This window comes from Nerophis lumbriciformis, linkage group LG28, assembly GCF_033978685.3.
Source record: "Nerophis lumbriciformis linkage group LG28, RoL_Nlum_v2.1, whole genome shotgun sequence".
In the NCBI taxonomy this organism is placed as follows: Eukaryota; Metazoa; Chordata; class Actinopteri; order Syngnathiformes; family Syngnathidae; genus Nerophis; species Nerophis lumbriciformis.
In genome coordinates this window covers 14670567-14683628 of record NC_084575.2, presented here as the reverse complement: position 1 = coordinate 14683628, position 13062 = coordinate 14670567, and the positions used below count along the sequence as shown (strand labels likewise).

The 13062-nt window shown below is 40.2% G+C and overlaps 1 protein-coding gene across 1 annotated transcript in view; it reads left to right on the top strand.

Annotated features, from left to right (window-relative positions):
- Positions 1-6956: 6956 nt before the first annotated feature.
- The window catches only part of LOC133570885 (leucine-rich repeat neuronal protein 1-like), a 28102-nt gene continuing 21996 nt past the window's right edge, over positions 6957-13062 (top strand). The window contains exon 1 of the mRNA XM_061923674.1: positions 6957-7103. The gene's annotated coding sequence lies outside the window, so the exon portion shown is untranslated. The remainder of the gene's footprint in view (positions 7104-13062) is intronic.

Genomic DNA, 13062 nt, shown 5'->3' with positions numbered 1-13062 from the left:
ATTGATCTTTTTTGCAACACGGTTAACGAATGTAGCGCACATTTGTAGTTATTTACCTACATTTCTGCACAATAACTCAGATATGGTAATACTATAGTAGCGAGCAGTAGAGAATGTGAAGTGATTTGTTAAACCAAATATTGTGTGTTTTTTCCATCTACAACAACCTATCTGGACTCGATAAGAGAATCGATAAGGAATCGGTTCGATAAGAGGATTCGATAATAGGCTCGAACTCGATAATTTCTTATCAAACATCATCCCTAGTTATGTCCATCTCTCGATATACGATGATGCTAGTAAGTATGACCAAACGTTTTGGGCGCATCTTGTGACATTTGCTATGCCAACTAATGACGGGGGTGCTTGCAACAAAATAATTTGCTTGCAACTTAAAGCATAACAATTAGCCGGGAGACAGCCTTTATTTTAAAAATGGTGCTAAGCTTGTTTTTCAGTGTGTATAGGAAACTAGCATTTCCAAACAACAGAAGAGAGTTTTCAAGCTCTTGCTTTTCCTTGGCAGTATCGCTAGAATCACTACTACTAAAAAAAGATTGGGCTCCTAGGTCTTTTTACTGAGTAGACATGAAAAGAGGCACACTTCCATTCTCTCACTTTTAATCCGTACCATGTGGGAAATCGGTTCACCTCTTTACCGAACTGAAAAATCTGATAACAGAATAACACGTATACCTTTCCACCTCTAGTATTTAATCTAGGAAAACACATCCTAGAAATCTGCAGATGCTATTTTTCCCAGGCTCAGTCTCAACACTCTCCCTGTCTTCTTTTGCCACATTGTGTTTAGGAAAAAGCAGTAAGGCCGCTCCCAGAGCCGCAGCTCAGACAGTAAATGATGAAACGCTGTCATTTTCACTGCTGCCCTCAGAGACGAGGAAGCAGAGGAGGAAAAAAAACAAACAAGTGACAGGTCTGAGAGGAAAAAGACATGTTTTTCTCTCTCTTTGTGCTTGCTGTTTGAGTGTGCAAACGCTCGCACTCCCCTCGTCGTCTGGCCCTAAAATATGTTTACTCTTTTAGACCTGCCTCTTCTACTGGGAGGAAAACAACACCTCAGCACCTCAATGATGTAAATTAGCATTGCCCATGCTGTCACCATGGAGCCTTAATGCGACAATCAGTACCACCAATCAAGGTAAATCCTGATATCTGTGTAAGCAAGCAAAGCAAACACTCCTGAAACAAGCAAACGCGTTAGAGCAGGGGGATCAAACTCATTTTAGATGGGGGGCCACATGGAGAAAAATCTACTCCCAAGTGGGCCGGACTGGTAAAATCACAGCATGATAACTTAAAAATAAAGACAACTTCAGATTGTTTTCTTTGTTTAAAAATAGAACAAGCACATTCTGAAAATGTACAAATCATAATGTTGTTGTTTTTTTTTACACTTACATGTTGCGGTAAATAGTATTCTACCTTTATTTGTCGTTATTTATATTTTCTGAATAAATTATGTGATAATGTTCATCTGTCAACCCATTGGTGTTAATTTTCGATCTATCAAGATAAAAAAATATATATCAAAATCAAATTACAGGATGTTATTTATGTAGTTTGATAATTTTCCTCGACTGGTGCACTAACATCATGTGGTTTATTTTGTACATATGTAGCATCATCTACAAAGATACAAAGAATTGTTATTGCGACATCCAGTGGACACATTTAGAACAGCAGTTTCTTTCATTGAAAAAATTCAGGTTAATTTTTATACTTAGCAAACTCATCCCGCGGGCCGGATAAAACCCACTTGCATAATACCTTGTACCACCATGCTTAACTGTAAGCAAGACACAAGTATCTCAAGAAGACCATTGAGAGTTGCTAGTTGCCGCTATTGAGGATTTACGTCGCCAAGGTCTACCAATAGTCTTTTTCATGTGCCAATACTTTTGTGTCCGCATTAGTACAATAATACAATGCATGATGTGCTGCTTTTCCTCATTAAACGCACGGTTTAATGAGGAAGTTTTAGTCTACTTTATACCTGCATTATCCTTTCCATCATTACCCTTTCCAACCTTTGGAACTGAGCTACTGTGTGGAACAATTTCCCTTGTGGATCAATAAAGTTTGTCTAAGTCTAAGGACAGAAGGGGAGGGGATCTTTGTCTGTCTCACAGTGTTACATGTGGATGAAATAACGTTTCCTTCAACGAACCGCAGCTCGTCAGTGCTGGCAGCACTCGTGCAGCCATGCTGCCATCACCATGTTTGACTTTACAATACACAATTACTTTCGTGTTCAGTTGTGTTTCTAACTATTTAGACAGTAAAGACTGTGTGCTGACTCATTTTCAGTGGATAATAAATATACAAGCAGCACACTGACTACTCGAAAGTATGTATAATTTTCATTAGTATTGTGTCTTAGGAGATGCAGTGGAACTTTGATTTTCGTACCCCTCTATTTGCCAACTTTTTGATTGACACATTTTATATCGGGACAAATATGCCTCCATGTGCGAACTATGTCTGAGTATGAACAAACTCATTTTGTTTCCCACCTCGAGTCATTTTGTGAGAGCGCAGCGTTTTTTGGATGGCGTAGCCCTACACGTTTTTTTTGCCTTTTCACAAGTTTTGTCCATTTATTTTCCCCAAAAAACGACAGACCAGTGTGGAAAGAAAGAGGGAATCGCTGTGGAGTTAAAAAAAACAAACAAAAAAAAACAACTATTTGTGAGGAGTACATTAGTGGTGCTTGCAAGTATGGAGGAATCCAGTGGTGGGCCGTCAGGTCTTCTCTGCTGGCCTGACATAAATCATGATCATAAATTGATAAAAGTTATTTTCATTATTAATTTACTTTCCCTAAATATATAAAGGTATTCATTATATTCTTCTTATGTCATATTAAGCTCAAGTGTTGCTTGTCATGTCTGTGTAATCATGTTTTGTTTTAGTCATGTTTTGTTTTGTTTAGTTATTGGACTCTTTAGTTTCTGGCTTTTCACTCCCTTGTCTTGTTTCCATGGTTACCCATTAGTTTCACCTGTTCCACGTTTGGACTCATTGTGCACTCTTGTTTGTCACCATAGCAACCCATTAGTTTTCACCTGCCCTCACGACTCACGCACCTGTCTTTAATCATGTCACTATTATTTAAACCCATTGTTGCCAGGAAGTCTCCCTGGCGACAGCATACCCCTGACTTTCTGCTTCTCACTCTGTTTACCTCTGCGCACTTCCTGCCATGTCAAGTAAGTTTTTTCTATTCATGCCACAGTTAGCGACTTTTGTTCATGTCCATAGTTTTTTGCCCACGAGCAAGTCTTTTTGTTTCGTTAGTCAAGTTTGTACTTCCGCCTTGAGCGCGCTTTTTGTTCCTTTGTTAGTGTAAAATAAATAATGTCTTTACCTTCACGCCTTGCCCGCGCCAACTTTCACTTGCATTCCGGGAAAACAAACCCCAAAGTCCAAGTCTTGACATTGCTGCTTTTATCCAATCAGAATTCAGCAAGCTTGTTGCCAGCGCTGTGTGAAATCTGCCCAAGGCCTTGTGAATCAACACTGTGGTGGTCTGTGCCGTGCACTGAGGTGAACATACAGTTGATAGACAGTTGCAATAGCCAATCAGATCTTGAGTTGTTGTCAGTAGGCCGCCTTGGTTTCTTCACGTTGAACCATTGAACGTGACATATATGCCTCCTGTGATTGGATACTCCACTGTTGCATTGTCATGTCTCAGGTTGTGGTTCTGTTTTTCCTCTACATGTTTTTCTCACATTCTCTCTCTCTCTCTTCCCCACAGTATGGCACACAGCAGGCTCAGGGGCTCAGGGCTCACTTGGAACCAACTAAGCACATCGCCTATTTAAGTGATCTGGTCCAGCTTTGCACTCAGTTTTCCACAGCCATGATTCCAATGTACCTATCATGGCAAATGCCCAATCCCTCATGCCATCTGCAGCAAGCGCCGGGACACGCCTCTGCTCGCTCTTCCAGCATTGCGGCCATGCGCCTACACGGCTGCAGGCAATCAACACTCTGCGCACCTGGATCTAATGAGGGCAGGCGACATAAAGACCAGCGGACCCAAAGATCCAGTGCCGGAACGTAATTCACTCGTTGTATTAAGCATCCCGTCTCTGGCTTCCCTCCTCGTACCTGCTCTCTGTGCTTTCCCTCTGCCCGTGTCTTATATATCCTTTGTGTCCCCCTCCGTATCCAGTGATCAAGCTGTGAGCCTCGTTCCCTTGGACTTCCCTCCGGACTTTGGACTGCTTCCCTTGATCCTTGACCCCCGTTCGGACACGGCCCCTCCCCCACCTCTCGCTTGCCCATGGACTGTCTTCTTGCCTTGTCCCTCTGGACTTTTGAAGGATTCATCCAACACGCACAAACAACACCCACTGGTAACATTTACATTGTTAACTCTTCACATCGCCTTGCACCACACACTCCTAGTAGCATACACACCCCAGTACATCATCAGTTTCAATAAACCTATTGAACTGATTCCTGCCGTGGTGTCGTCTCCTTCCCCCGCCATACGTAACAGTACCCGCAGGATTGAGTCCTCGTCCTTCTGCTTGGCCCGGCTTCCCAGGTCTGCCCAGTATCTCCTGGCCTTGCCTAGTGTCCTAGTTTTGATATTCTTTGTATTTTTCCATGGTGTGCTCGTTTTCGCGGCCATCGCCTTTTGTTTGCTGCTTTACTGTTTTTACCTCATAATAAAGAGAAATACTTTTTGCCCACCACAAGCCGTTTCTGCATTTTGCACCTAATCCAGCACTCACTTGTGAGTTGTGAGAGCAGGCAGTGCTATGCACCGGAACCACACCCGGCGAGCAGAGAAATCTGATATCTACCGTACTCGTTTTGAGTTGGTTGCGGATATAAACTTGCCAAGCCATTTTTAAGAAGGACATTTCAAGAGACGCTAGATCTTGTGAGACAAGTTCAGTTGACCCCTGAGCTAGCTAACGTGTCCTGTTAAACCAGGGGTAGGGAACCTATGGCTTTCAAGCCAGATGTGGCTCTTTGACTGCATCTGGCTCTCAGATAAATCTTAGCTGACATTGCTTAACACTGTAAGTAATGAATCATTCCACTGGTAATCACAGTGTTAAAAATAACGTTCAACATATAAAACATTCTCATGCATTTTAATCCATCCATCCGTTTTCTACCGCACCTGTTTAAGAAGTCGTATGAATGGTAAGAAGTATTTTACTTATTATTGGTTAGCTTCAGAATAACAATGTTATTAAAAATAAGAGACTTATTATACCCAAAAAATGTTTGTCTTACTTAAAACTGCACGCATTTAGTTGTATTCAGTGTTCTAAAATATTAACTTAAACATTATATGGCTCTCATGGAAATACATTTTAAAATAGTTGGCTTTCATGGCTCTCTCAGCCAAAATGGTTCGACCCCTGTGTTAAACGGTCATTGTCCGCCTAACACCGGGGTCGGCAACACGCGGCAACAAGCTTTGGTGGTAATAATTTTGCTTCATTAATGCATTTTAATCCATAAGTGTATTTAAGGTGGTCAGAATTTGAAAGTTAAAATGCAGTAGCATTGTTTTTAAAAAGCACCATTTTTTTGCCCAAACTAAACAAATCCATCACTCATCTGGGCTGTGCCCTGGATCTTATTCAATGCTAAAGCCGCCACTGCCGATATACCAGTGTTTTTCAACCACTGTACCGCGGCACACTAGTGTGCCGTGAGATACAGTCTGGTGTGCCGTGGGAGATTATGTAATTTCACCTATTTGGGTTAAAACTATTTTTTGCAAACCAGTAATTATAGTCTGCAAATAATGTGACGTTGTTGAGTGTCGGTGCTGTCTAGAGCAGGGCAGAGTAACTGTGTAATACTCTTCCATATCAGTAGGTGGCAGCCTGAAGCTAATTGCTTTGTAGATGTCGGAAACAGCGGGAGGCAGCATGCAGGTAAAAAGGTATCTAATGCTTAAACCAAAAATAAACAAAAGGTGAGTGCCCCTAAGAAAAGGCATTGAAGCTTAGGGAAGGCTATGCAAAACAAAACTAAAACCAAACTGGCAACAAAGTAAACAAAAACAGAATGCTGGACGACAGCAAAGACTTACTGTGGAGTAAAGACGGCATCCACAAAGTACATCCGAACATGACATGACAATCAACAATGTCCCCACAAAGAAGGATAGCAACAATTTAAATAGTCTTGATTGCTAAAACAATGAAGATTTGGGGAATAGTGTTTAAGAAAGACATGAAACACCAACAAAACAGGAAAAGCCACCAAAATAGGAGAGCAAGACAAGAACTAAAACACTACACAAAGGAATACAGCAAAAAATTCAAAATAAGTCACGGCGTGATGTGACAGGTTGTGACAGTACACCTACTTTGAGACAAGAGCTATAGTGATGCATGCTTGGCTATGGTTTAAAGTCATATCCAACAATTGCGCCGACAACATTTTTCTGTCAACTCAGTTTCATTTTTCAATGATTACTGCTGGTGGTGTGCCTCCGGATTTTTTCAATGCAAAAAATGTGCCTTGCCTCAAAAAAAGGTTGAAAGACACTGCGATATACAGTACCTAACAAAACAAAATATAAATTATAGCATTTCTCTCACGCAATTGTTTTTGGGATTTGCTTATGTTTTTTTTGTTTTTTCCCCCCGCATTTACAGCATTTTAATTTTATTTCATCCTGCAGCATTTTCCAATTGCATGTGGTTTATTGGCGTTTGTGTCTTTGAGGTTGTGGATCATAATCGTTTTCATCTGATGAGCCACATGAAAACAGATCAGTCAATATCCACAGCAGCATCTTATCAATACTCTCCAACTCTATTGGTTGCTCCAGCATTAGCACCCTCCCTAAATACATTCTCATGCTGGGGTCGGTATGGGGAGGGACTTGTCGTTCCCATGGTCGCAGCGAGCGAGCAGATGGTGAGGCTGCATGCACGCGCTGCTACCGGTGGTGTCAGACGCGTCTCACGGATGCTCATCACTGCAGCCTCTTTCCGCGCACCTTGGATCTATTGCACTGATTTCTTTGGGGGGCAGCGGGGGGGATCACATGCTGAAATTGTATCATCATTGACGATCTCAGCGCTTCATAGGTGAGAACAATGAGTGTATTTATATTGAGTGTTGTTAATTGTGCTTTGCCACAATGAACTTATGAGGTCATTCAGTGTGACTCTTATTGTTTTGTGGAGAAATGCATGGGGGGGGGTTATACAGTACATAGAGGAGATAAGACAATAGTGGAAAACAGGAGATAAGTTCTTTTCTTAAGGCTCTAACAAGACAACTGACATTCAGAACATCAGGGAGATGCTCTTTAGATAAAATGACGTGTTGTCAAAACAGTCTGTGTTAATTCAATATTAAGATGTTTAGCAAGCATGCAAAACCAACAAAAAAAACATGTACTAAACGCCTCATTATTCAATATGCAGTTGCCCGTCTTGACATTTTAAGAGCGGCGCCCTGAGCGATGAAACTAACAATGCACAAACTGCAGCGTCAGAGTGCAGCTGACTATATAGCAACGAAGGTGACCATCGCAATCATTTGCACGCCCGACACAAGTGACCGCGGCCCGGCTCTACACGTTGGCAGATGTTTGAGATGAATACGCAAAGAAAGAAAGAAAGAAAGAAAGAGAGTGCACAGATATGGGGGTGTGCATTGTCGGGGTCAGCTTTGTCAAGTGGTCCATTGTTTCAATGGTCGCATGGTACACCTGTTCCTAAAAAGCAATAACATTGCAAAGTTACTATGTTCTGTTTTAAAATCCATGACAGGATTGAGCTACACTAAACGACACATCTTTGTGATGGTAACTTTTTGCAGAACAGGGCTGTGCACATTTTTTTTTATTTTACTGGCGGGAGGGAGATTTTGATATTTTACAGGTTAAAAACGTAAAGAAATTTTCATTTTTGTTGTGTGTTTTTTTTTTTTGCCCTCGCTTGGTCTAGACCAGGGGTCGGCAACCCGCGGCTCTAGAGCTCTTTAGCGCTGCCCTAGTGCAGGAGTCGGCAACCCAAAATGTTGAAGGAGCCATATTGGACCAAAAATACAAAAACAAATCTTTCTGGAGCCGCAAAAAATTAAAAGCCATATTACATACAGATAGTGTGTCATGAGATATAAATTGAATTAAGAGGACTTAAAGGAAACTAAATGACCTCAAATATAGCTACAAATGAGGCATAATGATGCAATATGTACATATAGCTAGCCTAAATAGCATGTTAGCATCGATTAGCTTGCAGTCATACAGTGACCAAATATGCCCGATTAGCACTCCAACAAGTCAATAACATCAACAAAACTCACCTTTCATGCACAACCTTAAAAGTTTGGTGGACAAAATGAGACAGAAAAAGAAGTGGCATAAAACACATCCTAGAAAGTCGGAGAAAGTTATACATGTAAACAAACTGCGGTGAGTTCATGGACCGCCAAAATCAGTAGGACAAAACGGCGCTCGCCAAATACTCTAATCAGTGAAGCATGTTTAATATAAACAGTGTGCTTTATAACAATTAGGGAGGTTTGTGTCATGTTTGTCCTGCTACAGAAACCATATTAAAACAAAAAATAGATTTTTTTCCCCCTCATCTTTTTCCATTTTTCATACATTTTTGAAAAAGCTCCAGAGAGCCACTAGGGCGGCGCTAAAAAGCCGCCGCGGGTTGCCGACCCCTGCCCTAGTGGCTCTCTGGAACTTTTTCAAAAATGTATGAAAAATGGAAAAAGATGAGGTTGGAAAAAATATATTTTTTGTTTTAATATGGTTTCTGTAGGAAGACAAACATGACACAAACCTCCCTAATTGTTATAAAGCACACTGTTTATATTAAACATGCTTCACTGATTCGAGTGTTTGGCGAGCGCCGTTTTGTCCTACTAATTTTGGCGGTCCTTGAACTCACCGTAGTTTGTTTACATGCATAACTTTCTTCGACTTTCTAGGACGTGTTTTATGCCACTTCTTTTTCTGTCTCATTTTGTCCACCAAACTTTTAAGGTTGTGCATGAATGCACAAAGGTGAGTTTTGTTGATGTTATTGACTTGTGTGGAGGGCTAATCAGACATATTTGGTCACTGCATGACTGCAAGCTAATCGATGCTAACATGCTATTTAGGCTAGTTGTATCATATAACCTATATGTACATATATAGGGATGTCCGATAATGGCTTTTTGCCGATATTCCGATATTGTCGAACTCTTTAATTACCGATACCGATATCAACCGATATCGATATAGACAGTCGTGGAATTAACACATTATTATGCCTAATTTGGACAACCAGGTATGGTGAAGATAAGGTCCTTTTTAAAAAAATATATAAAATAAGATAAATAAATTAAAAACATTTTCTTGAATAAAAAAGAAAGTAAAACAATATAAAAACAGTTACATAGAAACTAGTAATTAATGAAAATTAGTAAAATTAACTGTTAAAGGTTAGTACTATTAGTGGAGCAGCAGCACGCACAATCATGTGTGCTTACGGACTGTATCCCTTGCAGACTGTATTGATATATATTGATATATAATGTAGGAACCAGAATATTAATAACAGAAAGAAACAACCCTTTTGTGTGAATGAGTGTAAATGGGGGAGGGAGTTTTTTTTTGGGTTGGTGCACTAATTGTAAGTGTATCTTGTGTTTTTTATGTTGATTTAATAAAACAAATTAAAAAAATAGAATAGAAAAACGATACCGATAATAATTAAAAAAAACGATACCGATAATTTGAGGTCATTTAGTTTCCTTTAAGTCCTCTTAATTAAATGTATATCTCATGATACACTATATGTATGTAATATGGCTTTTAATTTTTTGAGGCTCCAGACAGATTTGTTTTTGTATTTTTGGTCCAATATGGCTCCTTCAACATTTTGGGTTGCCGACTCCTGGTCTAGACAATTAAAAGGAGATGTCGCCCCAACCGGCCAATGATAGTCCAGAAGGGGGGCTGAACCTGCACCGACCCCCTAGTTCTCACAATGCACACGCAGCCCTCTGTTAGAGTCTGGGGAAACAAAGGCACATTTTGGTTTGTGTGTGTGTGGGCAGGAGACATTGGGCCCTAAATTTACTAAAAGGTTTGCGTGTACTAAAAAAATGTGCAAACTTGATAGCACACGCAAAGCTGATCTACTAAACATGTGCGAAGTGGATTGCGTCTGTAAAGTGAGCGTAATAAGGCGTGCGATATATTTTGTGTCTCGTCTTTATTAATATGCAGAATTTATGCTGATCATCGAAATGCCCACAATAATTGGGAGGAGAAGATATTATGCAGCATGTGCAATTTGATTGATCAACATCGATCATTGTTTTGCGACTAATCTTTAGCGTTTTATTTCGTATGAAAAGTATGTGCAGAACGACAGTTAGACAGATGAGGAACAGAGAATCCTCCATCCTACGTGTGTGTGTCAACATATTTGCATGGTCTGACAGAAATAAAAAATATTAGACATATCGTATATAGAGCAACATCATCTTTTAATTTTATAGCTGCATACTGGGCTGATTAAAACAAATTCAATTGATGCGTTTTGGTGTCTGCTGGCGTTTTTGTTTTTTTTAATAGTGATATATATGAAGTATCGTATTTTTCGGACTATAAGGCGCAATGAAAATCCTTTAATTTTCTCAAAAACTGACAGTGCGCATTATAAACCGGTGCGCCTAATGTACGGAATAATTCTGGTTGTGCTTACCGATTTCAAAGCTATTTTATTTTGTACTTGGTGTAATTATAAGTGTGACCAGTAGATGGCAGTCACACATAAGGGATATCTGCAAGATGAGGTCAGTAAACAACACCAAAACTTTAAATGTTCCATTAAGAATACAGAACATTACACACGGCGCTCAAAATCCCGTCAAAATGTTTTAGTACGACTTTGGTAAGCTATGAAGCCGCACCGCTTGATGGATTGTGGGATCATTACGGCTACCGTAGACAGACGAATTGTGCTTCAACATACAAGTATTATTATTGTGTATGTATAAGGACCGCAAAATGGCACCCATTAGCAGACATATTATCTGGCGTTTTGTCTTGTAATATTATGCAAAAAACAATTTTCTTACCTTCTGGTGCCTGCTGATCTGTATTTGGGATCTGTATAAGTCCTGAAAATTTGCGCGCATCCCCCATTGTAGTCCGTGCCAACACCATAGTCGTAAAGCTTCTTTTTCTCTATCTTCTTGTTATATTCATCCTCCACTGTGGCCATTTCTAATATAAAGTAGCGTAAAGTTGTAACTTATATCTGGCTATGAAAGCGCTAAAAACTACCGGTGTAGTGAGTTTACATAATTCACCCATGTGTCATGTCTGTGTGATCATATTTTTGTTTTGGTCATGTTCGTTTTGGTTTATGGACTTTTTGTGCACTTTTGTTTTGTCACCATAGCAACCATTAGTTTTCACCTGTCACGTCACGCACCTGTTTCACATTTTGAGTCACGCACCTGTTTTCATTAATCATGTCTATAGTATTTAAGTTCATTGTTTTCAGTTTGTCGTTCTAACGACATCCCCGCATTTATGCTTCTGTACACTCTCCAAACCCTTATGACCCTTGCTGCTCTTTTTTCATGCCGGTTCCATGCCAAGTAAGTTTTTGTTCATTAAGCCACAGTTAGTGTTTTTTGTTGTTCACAGTTTCTGCCAATGTGCAAGTTCTGTGTTTATAGTCTAGTTTTGTACCTCCGCCCCTGTGCGCACCTTTTGTTTGATCCTTTTTTTTTGTAATTATAGTGTTTAAATAAATCATGTATTTACCTTCACGCCACATCTGGTCCAATTCACTTGCACCTCGGGAGAACAAACCAAGCAATAGTCCAAGTCCTGACACCATGGAACTTTACTTATTAGAGACTTCCGGTTTTTCACGGGACACATTTCCGGCATTGTTGTTGCATAGACCTGAATAAACCCGCTCACCGGCAGTGCGCCTTATAATCCGGTGCGCCCTATGGTTCGAAAAATCCGGTTTGCATTTTTTGGTGTTTTGAGCACAGTAAGTACAGCTTCTCTACCACAAGCGCATCTGCAAAGCACACAGAAAAAGTGATTTTCATTGTGGATGTAGCGGACAGCTTCTAAAAAGCCCATAAAAAGTGATACATGTCTGCTGCTCGTTTGAAAACATAGCAAAACGCCAAAGGTAGGAAGATTATAACATGAATGAATGTGCAGAAAATTATCCAATGTCTCGATGGTGAAAGCTGCGTAGTACACGCAAAATCTAATTTACACCAGTTATGAATAGCACGTGCAATGTTAGTAGATGGGACGCAACACGCCCACTAATAGTACACACAATTCTACAGATTATACACACTGTTTAGCACGTGGTATTGGCATTTTAGTAAATCAAGCCCATTGCGTCCAACTGATCTGGGAATTGGGTTTGAGCTGCATGAACAAACACGGCAAGTCATTCAGAAAGTTATTTATGAATGATGTATAATAGAGAAATAGATTTCACAGTGACAGTCTTTTCATTGCACGAACCATACAACAAGATGTGTTCCACTGAGCCAGTGGTCCTCAAACTACAAGATACAGCCCGCCAGCGTCCAAAATCCGGCCCGCGGGAAGTCCCAAGTTAAAAAAAAATAAAAAAAATAAACTTTTATTTTTATTTTTTTAAATGATCATTTATTTAAATCTGTCCTTTCTAATCCATTTTCTACCGCTTGTTATTCTCAGTGTCCCCGAGCTGCTCAGGCAAATCATATTGTCTAAAGATGTGTTACGATCCGCTGCACGGATCATAGTTTGTTTATGTTTCTTGTCACATATGTTTTCAGCACATTTGATTTTGTTTGTGTTCAGTTGCCATGTCAGCTGATTACTTTCACCTGCCTCTGGTTAGTGTTCGGGACGCGCACCTGTTGCCCGGGCACTAATCAAAGGGCTATTTAGTCTTTGCTCTGGCCTCACTCTGTCTGGCTTCGTAGTTTGTTCTTACACAACTGATGACGACGATTATTTCCTGTTTCTTAGATACTAGTTCTCACGCTAGC